The following is an 11,524-nucleotide window of genomic DNA, read 5'->3' on the forward strand; positions in this document are numbered from 1 at the left end:
TCACAATCTGTCCCAATAGTGTCACGTCGTGTGATCGTCAACGAAAACTCCTGTCATTTCGTTGACGGGTACGATGACTCTCGCGTTGACACACATTTTTGGGTCATCGCATTGACTATTTTCGATGACCGTGTAATCTCTCTGTCAATGCTATTGGGACGCGTTGACAGGATTTTAGGACTGGGTGTCATCGCAATGACCCTGTCCGAGCGTTGACGGGGCAGAATTTAATACCGTGTCATCGTTTCAGAATGACATTGTTTTTTTGTATAGAAATGTGATGAAAGTTGGATTGGGAACATTTTTTGTAGGGCGATTATTTGAATGATGTACCGTTTTAGAGGGAGGGGGTTCTCATGTCATCATTTCATCATTTCACCTTTTTGCTTTTTTTTTTACAAAAAAAAACTTTTTGGTATGGCCATGGCATCCATGTTGGATGCAAAAATTTTTTTTTTTACAAAAAACCAAAAACCATTTCTATATTCTAAGCTATATTTTAAGACCATAACCATTAACATTGGGTGCCACGTTCCTATGCTATAAGCGTTTGAAGGTGGCCATATTGATTTTTTTTCGATTTTTTTAAAATCAAATGTCGAAACTTTTTTATTTTTTTTTTCTAATTTTTAGACAAAACTTTAGTAATTTTACATTTATATTTGTTCAACAATCTTATTAGAACTCATTTAAGGCTTTTATCTTAAAAATGCATTGCGTATATCACGAAATATTTCAATTTCAATGCGACCATGTCAAACAAATTTTCGTTTAACTTTTCTATGAGAGCTTTTTTCAAATCTCATTTTCTCCGCTTTTTTTGTTTACAAAATATTTTTAGAAAATTTAAATTTTTGCTTTGTGTCAAACCGTGTGATCAACAAAGTTTTGTGAGCCAACGCGTTGACACTGCTAAGTAAACGTCACGTTGACACACCTGCGGGTCAACGTAATTTAGGACAACATTGACGCAATAGTGTCAATCGTGTGATAGTCAATGTTTTATTTATTGACACTGTGAACGTTGACGGTGAGATGACAGAGAGAATATGGATTTTTTCTTGACGTCAGAGAGTCAACTCAAGTAGCACAAAAGTCTAAGATACACCAAAATATTTGGTGTATTTTTTGCACTTTCGTGATATGCATTTTGAATATAAAAAATACACCATTTTCTCGTATAAAATAAACTCCGGTGGTTAAAAAAATATACCGATTTTGGTGTATAAATGGCACTAGTGGTATATTAAATGATCTGTTTTTGGTGAAAATTATCCCTTTGAAATTGAAAAATACACAATAAATCTATGGATAAAATACACCATTTAAATTATTCTGATTTAAAATTTGAACCAAAGTTTATTTTTTATCTCAAACAGTTTGATGAATTCTAATTCACACCATTTCTTATGAAATAAATGAAAATGAATTTTTATTCACTTTCATAATATTGCCATAAGATACCAATGGTTAAATATGATTTTGTTTGCCAAATTTTAAAACGAAACACATTCTATCTACTAATTTTAGATGCAACCCCCTCTAAAAATCGAGCGCCTCAAAAATGTCAGTGAATTAATGATTTTTTTTTCGATTTTAAGAATCCATTTTAGTACAGGAAAGATAGACTTTTTCGTGGAACGAAATACAGGACGGCTGATTTTTTCAAATCTGAGAGAGGGGTATTAGAAAAGCTTAAGTCCTGGTTTTCGGGACGCCAACCCCCTGGCGAAATCCACCATTTTGAAAAACGCGAATTGGTCTATATGTACTTAACTACTGGCTTGACCGAATAAGTTACTTAACCAAATTTGTAGTTAATATAATTAACTTTTCTTGTGCATTCACTGTTTTTCAGCGAGGACAACACTTTTGAGGTTATGTCGTTTTATTTTTTATTTTTTCGGTTTTTTTTAATTTTTCTTAGTCACTATGATAGTGGCATAATTTTTTATCATAACAAAAGTTGTAGAGCATCAAATTTCCATTAATTTGGTATACTTTTGAAGATTATATGACTTTTCAAACCAAAGATACCGAACTTTAGGAGTAATCCCTCTCAATATCTTCAAACAATATACTAATATGTTTTTCCATAAGGTATGAAAAGAAGGCTTTATCGTGTACGTTATGTAAAAACAAGAAAAATATGATATGAGTGGGAGTGTGTTTCCCATTATTAAGGTGGGTCGGCCAATTTAATCTAAATATCAATTTAATATTAAAAGAACAAAAAATAATATTAAAACTTACAATAATGTGGTATAAATATTTAGTTTTAAGTCAAACATCCAACTTTTATGATGCTAAAAAATTATGTAACTATCATAAGGACTGAGAAAAATTAAAAAAACCGAAAAAATAAAACGACATAACCTCAAAAGTGTTGTTCTCGATGAAAAACTGTGAATGCATAAGAAAAGATATTTATACTACCTATAACTTTGGTTAAGTAACTTATTCAGTCAAGCCAATAGTTAGGTAGATATAGACCGATTCGCGTTTTTCAAAATGGCGGTTTTCGCCAGGGGGTTGGCGTCCCGAAAACCAGGACTTAAGCTTTTCTAATACCCTTCTTTCAGATTTGAAAAAAAAAAACAGAGTTCCTATATTTCGTTCCATAAAATGCCTGTTTTTTACTAAATTTCCCGTACTAAAACTATAGTTTTCAGATCAAAAACTTTCGAATCATTCATCGCATGACTTTAAAAAATATACCAAAATTTGAAATTTGATGGTCTATAACTTTTACTGTTTAAGAAATTATGTAACTATTACCGGGAATAGTAAAAAGTTTAAAAAAAGCCGAAAAAAAAAAATAAAAACAACATAACCTCAAAACTATTGGCCGCTTAGAAAAATAATGTATCACAAAGAAAAAGATAATTAAATTTAAAACAACTTTGATCTGATAACCATTTCTTTAGGACCAATAGTTTTAGAGATATAGATAGATTCGCGTTTTTCAAAATGGCGGATTTCGCCAGGGGGTTGCCGTCCCGAAAACTAAAACTGAAGCTTTTCTAATACCTCTCTTTCAGATTTGAAAAATTCAGCCGTCCTGTATTTCGTTCCACAATATGCCTGTTTTTTTACTAACTTTCCTGTACTATTTTTCAAAAATTATAATTTTTGTGTTGTTTTCCATTTTTTTAAGAAAAGTTATTTTATAATGAATCGAAAAAACTAAGAATGCGGGACTATTAGGTCGATAAATATACTATTTTAATAAAATAATTAATCGATGTCTTCTATTTTTAAATGGCCTCCAATGAAAAATATGGCGTCTCCCACATATGCATTTTGGTGCATTTTATGTCCACAGGGTGTGCTTCCTACACCAAACAGAGTGTACAAAATAAACCGTTTTGGTTGATTTCAGAATCAAATAATTTTATGCACCATTAATGGTATATTATAAAAACAACTGAATATCGGTGTATTTTTTGCACGGAATCTCAAAAAAATGTTGAAATTTTGCACAGAAAAGACAGTGGTATAATTTTTATACCACTAATTTTGAGAAATACACCATATTTTTTCAATTTTCTCAATTTTACACCAAAATTAATGAATTTACACCAATTTATACACAAGTGTGCTACTTGAGTTAACGCGTTGACCGATTTCGTTGACCGTGTAATCATAGCTTTTCTTCAATTTCTTTTTTCGTTCTGAAAGTATTCTGAGCTTGTTCAAAGCGCGATCGATGGACTCAGAATAAGTTATTATATTCTGAGTCCATCGATCGCGCTCTGAGCAGACCGAGTTCAAAGCTGAACACGCATTTAGCAATAGAAATTGAAAAAATTTCAAACAAATAAAATAATGTTGCAAGAGTGCAGTAGTCGGTCTAGTTTTTTATTTTAATTTTTAAAAAATTGATTTAATGGCGTGAGAAGATAAAAAAGATTGATATTTTCGCTTTTTTTGATGAAAACTGATTGGGTTCAAAAAATTCTAGCTCTTTTTGTAGATGTCGTACAAACATGGTTTATATAAATATTTTGAGCTGAAATAATAGGCTTTCAGATGGTATAAAATTGTCATTTAAAAAAAATGGACTTCAAGGTAATTGAAAAAATGAAGATTGATTTTGTTGCTTTTTTTGATGAAAATTGATTGGGTTCAAAAAATTCTACCTCTTTTTGTAGATGTCGTGCAGACATGGTTGATATGAATATTTACAGCGGAAACAATAAAATTTATATAACAAAAAATTTTTTACCTTTTACGCATTGTAAAAATCTAAGTATGGCTTTATTCTTTAGAAAAAATATTAAACTTTTTAATGGCGTAATTTTTTTATAAGTTTTTCATATACAAAAATTGGTATAATGACAAAAGAAAAAAAGGTATTTCATTTAGCTTTTTCTTGTAAATTATGATAGGATTCAAAAGGTTATTCCGTTTTTCCACAAATCATACAATTACACATATATATGTTAGGTCTTAATCTTTTGTTTAAGTACTTTACTATTAATATACAATTTATTATATCTTATACTTTTTTTTACAAGAAAGTTGGCAAATAAATAATTATTAGATAATTTTTTTAACAAAAGCACACGACCTGTTTTCTTATGACGATATCACGTAAAATCATTTTCCGTAAACCGGCTTTACAGACAACCACTTTTTAGTTACTAATTTTGTTGATTTTTTTTTGTTAATAAAAACTTTGTTTCAAGACAACTTGTGTTTATTTTTCTATGTAAAAACATATGAAAACGGTTTAGCGACCTTTTTTTTTCATATAGCGACTTTTTCGACAAAAAAGCGACTTTTTTTCAATTTTTTAGATTAGCGACCTTTTTTTTCTGAAAGCGACTTTTTTAGCGACCTTTCAAAAATTTTCAACGGTAACGCTGGCTTCCAACACCAAATAAAAAGAAAGGTAGGCCTAAAAACTCCTGGTACAAGCAAATGCAAAAACACCAGCATTCAGTTGGCCTCAGAAACGGAACAATACAAAACCGGGAGGCTTGCCGCCGATTTCTGAGGTCAACCCGGCGAACCCCACAGGCGGCTCACTAGTGTGAAGCAGTAACGTGGGAAGGTTATGATCCCCTCGACATCGAGATCATGACAGCGCCGAGAAAAAGGAAGAAGAAGAAGGTCGAGTATTTTAAGCCTCGTTTTCTTTTTCATTCAATTATCTTTAGAAATATGAAAGTTATCCACCAATTTGTAAATGTTAAGATGTTTATGTGGTGGTACACTTAGCCTTAAGTAAAAAAAAGAGTATTTTGACGTACTCGATCAGAGTTATAGATTATAGAGTACACATACGTGAAATAGAGTACAATACTCTTTTTTAGAGTACGGTTGGCAACCCTACCTGCAATGCACAGAAAAATACAAGAACCGAAGCGATATGTAAAGACCGACGGAAAGTGTGACAAAAACACCACTTTTCATGGACTTCTTCATGGACTTAGTTTTGATTTAGATCTTGAAAATTTTTTTTCTAGAGCACTAATACATTTTCTGTAAAAATCAAAATTTGGTTCTATTCCACTGACCCGTTGAACTTCGTACCACCTCAGAAACATTTTTAATGTAGTGTTAAATTATCAGATGATTAAAAATCAATTCTTTATTAATTAAATTGAAAATTTACTAAAATTGAATTAAATAAATTGAGTTCAATAAATGAAAAAATAAAAAAATGAAAAAATAAAAAAAAAAACCGTGCTAAATGTATTTTTTTTTGTGTTTGTTACCTCATAACTTTGGACTAAGTGAACCAATTTTGATAATTCTTCGTCCGGTTCTGGCTACATTTACTATGAAAAAAACCATAAACCCAGTTTCGATCCATGGAAGTCGGTTTTTTTTTTGTTTAAAAGGATTTTTGAATTTCAATTTAAAACTGTTAACAATTTATCGTTATCAAAAACAACAGGGGTCGAACTACGGCATACGTTCGTTATCGTATGGTTGCTATGTGTCCCTATCTTTTTCTACTAAATAAATAGAGACACAAATAGTAAAAACGTTAACGAGTGATCGTAATCGTATGCTGTAGTTCGACCCCAGGTTTTTGCTTACGGATAAGTCTGAAAAAGTATGTTCCACTATCATTTCTCAGATAGATCAGCTCATTAACTTTAAACTTAATAAAGGATAAAGTTGGTATAAAAAGTCTTACCTTATGGCAGGGGCGGATCCAGGATTTTTTTCTGGGGGGGGGGAGGGCTCACAAGGGATGGATTGGCAAAAAAACAGCAATAACAGTTAGAAATAAAGTGAAGTATCATACGACTGGCTAACAAGCAGAAAATTTTAACGACCCACAGTGGTCTAAAACCTGGCCAAAAATATTTAGGCACATTTCCCACATCAAAAAGGTACCAAATGACCAAAAAGTTATCCGGAAGGAAAAATTTTCATTTTCTTGTTACAGTAAAAACCACTTAAGTGCTTACCCACTTACCCCTGGATTAGCCGGGAGAAAAAAAAATATAAAAAATCTGAAAATGCACTTACAATCCTGTGCTATATTAAAGTTAGTAATCTATTCTTTATTTTATTTTTTGACTTAAGTTGTTTCATCAAATAGTTTTTGAGAAATTAAGTTTTAAAGATGAAATTTTGAAAAAAAAAATGTTGATGTTTTTTAATTGATTTTGTATAAAATTTTGCAATATTATGGACATAATTATAATATTAGTTAATGATCTAGTAGTTCTTAGTCAAATACTAAAGACTTCAATCTAATAAATATTAAAGTTCCTAAGAATAACAAAAAACTGAATCATCCTTTTTTGCTGGGGAAACCCAGTTTTGTTTTTTTTTTATTTGCATTAACCTTTTGTAACCCAAGGTCGTAAATTTAAAAATTAATAAGTCAATCGAATGGCCTTTATCTTTAATAAAACACGTATTTTTTAAAAATTCAATAAAGTCATTATTTACTTAGTTATTTTGATATTTAGGGAGTAAAAAAAAGTTTAAATAATTTATTTTTATATAAAAATGCAAAAATTCAGGCAAAAAACTATCTAATATTAATTTTTAGGCACTTTCCTAAAATCCAAAAATAAAATAAAATAAACTAATGAAAACTTTTTTTTTTCTGAATTTCGTAGTTTTTACACAAATTAGCTTATTTTCAAAAAAAGCCCAACTTTCAACATTAACTGTCAATTAAAAACTATTGGTGCTATTTATTAGAAATTTGAAGTAGGTACTATTTCGATAAAGCAATACTTAAAGATTATATTAGAAGCTTCAAAAGAAAAAAAATAGTTTGTAGAGCTTTTATGCAATCTTTTTCGGTTTGTTACAGAAATGTCACATGGGGCTACAAGGGGTTAAATTGTTTTATATCTCAAGAATATTGTGTTCAAATTGTAGGTCTCTTGCAGCCAAATTGACCAAGTTCTGAGTATTTTAATACTTCCCTTAGGAACGTTTTAGTCTTTTAGTCCAGAGTTCAAAACTTTAAATCGTTATCCCCACAACTAATGTTATCAACGCCGGTGCTCCTCAAAACTACTGCACCGATTCTTTTGAAATTTGAAACACTATTTTTTTTTACATATTTTTAAAGGTATCCCTGGAGAAATTTTCTCAATAAAATAATATTTATAAAAATCTATAAGTAAGGGTCGCTTTTGAGGAGTTTTTTTCAAGGGGTCTTTATTTTCGGGGTGCAAACTTGGGCAAACTTCTAAAATGCAAGTTTGTTCTACATATCCAGCAGTTCTATAATATATAGTTTATGCAATGTTGTGGCGTGTTCCGCTATTTTGAAAACACTAATGTTAAAAAAAACAACGAGAAAAGTGCAAATTTTTTAACCCCTCCGTATGAAAAAATAGAGTTGCATATACAATAATTTTTTTTTTAGAATATCATTCAATGTCATTCGATGTCCATATCAAAATTTTTCATCAAAATAACTTTGAAAATTCACTTTTTTTTAAATCGAAAAATTCGTGTGTACGCAACAAATAGCCGTTTATTTATTTTTGAGGTGGAGCTTTTCATGGGAAAGGGATGCAACAAACAATAAAATTCGCATTTTCAGCCAGAAATAGACAAGAGTTTCACTCAAGTTCTTTCTGTTATTATTCATATATTTTTAAAACTCTTATAGTTTGATTTCCTTTAAGTATGAACTTTAAGTTCTGGGGGGGGCACGTGCCCCCGTGCCCCCCCCCCCCCTGGATCCGCCTATGCCTTATGGAACCATTCAAAGTTGTCTTACTTAATAATAATGAAATCGCCTTCTCATTAGACTTACACATTAAGTAAAAACATATTATATCCAAAATAATGTATTGCAATTTTAGTTGAATGTATAGGTTTTTTCGAGAACTCATTATCTATTCCTTTACTTTCATATAACATACCTTCCTTCATTCCATGAAATAGAGAACCACTTTGATTATAATTAAGCACAAGTAAATGAAATTCAATTCACCATCAAAAACAGACAGCTTTCGTATTATTTGCCACAAATGGAATATTACATGACCAGTCCACCGCAATAATGAATTCCAAAGAGGATGTGCATTGAACACAGAAATTGCTATTCTGCCTCTTGGGAATCCTCTCTTCATAGAACAGGAATAGAATAGCGCATCTTCGAGTCCATCAACATCAACATCATCGACCGTATGCCATGCGAAATTCAATATCTCTTCTACGAGGAACCAGTAATAGATTTGTAATTACCTTGCACGCCCGACCGGGTTTTCAAAACCCAAAAAACAAACCACCACCACCATCACTATCCTACTACCCCGTGGCGAACTAAATGAAAACACCAAGACCAACTGTCTGTCAGATTTTAGTCTACTTCTACTTCGACTTGTCAGAGATGATGTTCTCAAAGTTTACACAAACAAAAGGAGCTTCCTTCGAGGACTTGAGATTTGCTCCTTCAAAAGCCACCCAATGTTCAACTAAATTGGTTACACCGTTGTACAACAATTTTACTAAGTATGTTGTAAGGATTGTTACCGCGCGTTGTTAGATTTATGTCCATAACTTTCGAGGTCGTAAGAAAGTTTGCTGGCACATCTTTTTGGAACAAAAAGAAGAATTACGTCAGGAAAAAAGAAGAAAATAATAATAATAAAAGTTCTATCAACGTTACCGCAACAGAAGCATAAGTGCCACGTCGAGCCTTGTCTTGCGACTTAACAATCCCTTGAGAGATTTAGCTGCGCCTCATTGGACATGAGAGGGTGGAAAATTCGATTCGCCTTCATTGATTTAGTCCTTCCGTTCGTTGCTTAACATCAAAAACGTTCTTACCGCTGTCGTTACTGCTGCACACAGAGAGTAAATACTTATCCTTTGGGAAATCCTAGCCGAATCGAAAGTTGGTTGGCGGTTTTTGAGGCTGAAAAGCCACCACCGAACCATAGAGAACAATCCTTATACCTCCCCCCGTTTTCTCGCTAAAGGGGGCTGGCGAAATTAAATCTCAATGAAATGTAATTTATTTGTGTTGACATGTGTTACAAATTTTGTTCGTTTTTGTGTTTTTTTTTTTGCGTTGAGTGGATATATATTATTTCGGCTGCGGGCTAAAGGCTTGTTTACACCCAGCTTTTAACTTCGAAATGATGATTATGAGATGCTTTGCGCTCTATTCAATATGATGACCCTGCTAATGGGTATCAGGTTTAACATTATTATGCGTTACATTGGTTTTTCACTTAGTACCTCTCTCTGAAGAGATATAGATAGACGACTTTAGATTATAACATGACTTTGTTTTTATCTGCGAAACCGGGGAGTGTTGATATTATAAACGAAAAGGAATTGATTGAAATCATTCACTTTTCGTTTATTTTCTTTTATTTTTGATTTGATTTTGAAGGGGGTGGATTGAGTTTTGGCGATGATGACATAAATATTAAACAGTTGCAATGTATTCATTAAAAGGGGTTAAGAATGTTAAGAGTGGATTTAATTTGTTGTCTTGCTAACGATTTTGTGATTTCTTTCAATACAAGTGTATATTAGGTGTTTTTTTTTTTTTATCTATGTAGATTTTGTGCAAAATAACGACATCGGGATTTGTGAAATCCGTCCAAATGTTTGGAACCAATGTACAACACTTTGGCACTGTCAAAAATGTGCCGTGCTCATGTTTTTTTTTTTTTTTAACTCCGTAGTGGTATGGCCATTACATCCATGATGGATTAAAAAAAAAAAAAAAATCATGTGTGCAATTCACACGTGCTTGAAGTGAAACCTTAAAAATCATTTTTCTTGCAAAAAAAAAAAAATCGAAAATATATAACTTTTTTTTATTCCATCACTTTTTTTATATGACAACCTACAATAAAATTTATACCGACTGAAAGCTTTTTATCTTACCTCAAAATATATATATCGATCAGGTCTATGAGACATCTACAAAAAGAGCTAGAATTTTTTGAACTCAATCTATTTTCATAAAAAAAAGCAAAAAAAACATGTATTGTTATGTTCTCATGCTATGGAATCAATTTTTTTCAATGACAACCTATATTAATTTATATATCATGAATAAGCTTATTATTACACCTTTCACATTACGTTTCAATATTATTTCTGTGATGCCTACAAGAAAAGCTAGAATTTTTTAAAGCCAACCATGTCGAAATTCCAAACTCAGATTACTGTACTTTCTACACTGGTGGCTGGTCATCGGCAATAGATCTTCACAGGTGTTTTGAGGTATTTTTCAAGTTTTTCAATTAAAGATTATATGTATAACATGTAGAGCACGTACCATTATGTGTGATATATCAAATGAAAGGTAATATTATCAGCAGGCGTACTTAAGTTATGTGCTCTAGATCAAAAGATACAACGTGTTTAGAAAAAGAACATATTTTCACCGTTATCTCAGAATTTTAAATATGAAATTAATTGAAATTTTGCACAATTATAATTTATTTAATTACCTATCTGCTGTTTAAATTTCATTCATCTATCTATTAAAACAAAAAAGTTGTGATCAACTGCTTTTTCGTGTAGCTTTTTCGTTTCATCTTATTTCAAATCACTACGATACTAAAGAAGTTTTCACTTCAAAATGTTCACAAAAAAATAATTTGTATATTCTTAGGTACATTTTAAGACAATGACCATTGTTCAGGAATGAACATCATTTATTTATTTATTATTACTAAATATTAATTATTTATGATTTCTTTTATCTATTCTGTTTTGTTTGTTAAAAAGGTAAAAATACCTATCAAAAAACATTTATGTTCCACACTTTGCCAAACATAATCATACATTACCCTATAATAATTTGTTTCATGTTATAAACTTTTCTTACTCTCTAGCTGTTCTTTTCATATTTTTGTTTCTCTTAAATTGTTGTTTAAATCATACATTTTTGTTATTCACTGGAAAATTACTCTCTAACTGTTCACTACATAACATATTATTCAGTTATAATTTTGCAAGTGCCAAATTTGCAAATTAAATCTTCCTCTTTCTGTTTGGAACCACCGAGTAAGCATCATCATTTCATCATTATAATAATAAAATAAATATTTTG

The 11,524-nt window shown here is 31.1% G+C and overlaps 1 long non-coding RNA gene across 1 annotated transcript; it reads right to left on the reverse strand.

Annotated features, from left to right (window-relative positions):
* Positions 1-8,193: 8,193 nt before the first annotated feature.
* On the reverse strand, positions 8,194-9,499 carry LOC129912012 (uncharacterized). The gene is made up of 4 exons (XR_008771733.1): positions 9,113-9,499; positions 8,977-9,036; positions 8,435-8,918; positions 8,194-8,367 (listed from the first exon to the last, which is right to left on the reverse strand). It is a non-coding gene; the product is annotated as an uncharacterized LOC129912012 (long non-coding RNA).
* Positions 9,500-11,524: the final 2,025 nt, after the last annotated feature.

The sequence above is a fragment of the Episyrphus balteatus genome, chromosome 2 (genome assembly GCF_945859705.1).
Source record: "Episyrphus balteatus chromosome 2, idEpiBalt1.1, whole genome shotgun sequence".
Classification (NCBI taxonomy): domain Eukaryota; kingdom Metazoa; phylum Arthropoda; class Insecta; order Diptera; family Syrphidae; genus Episyrphus; species Episyrphus balteatus.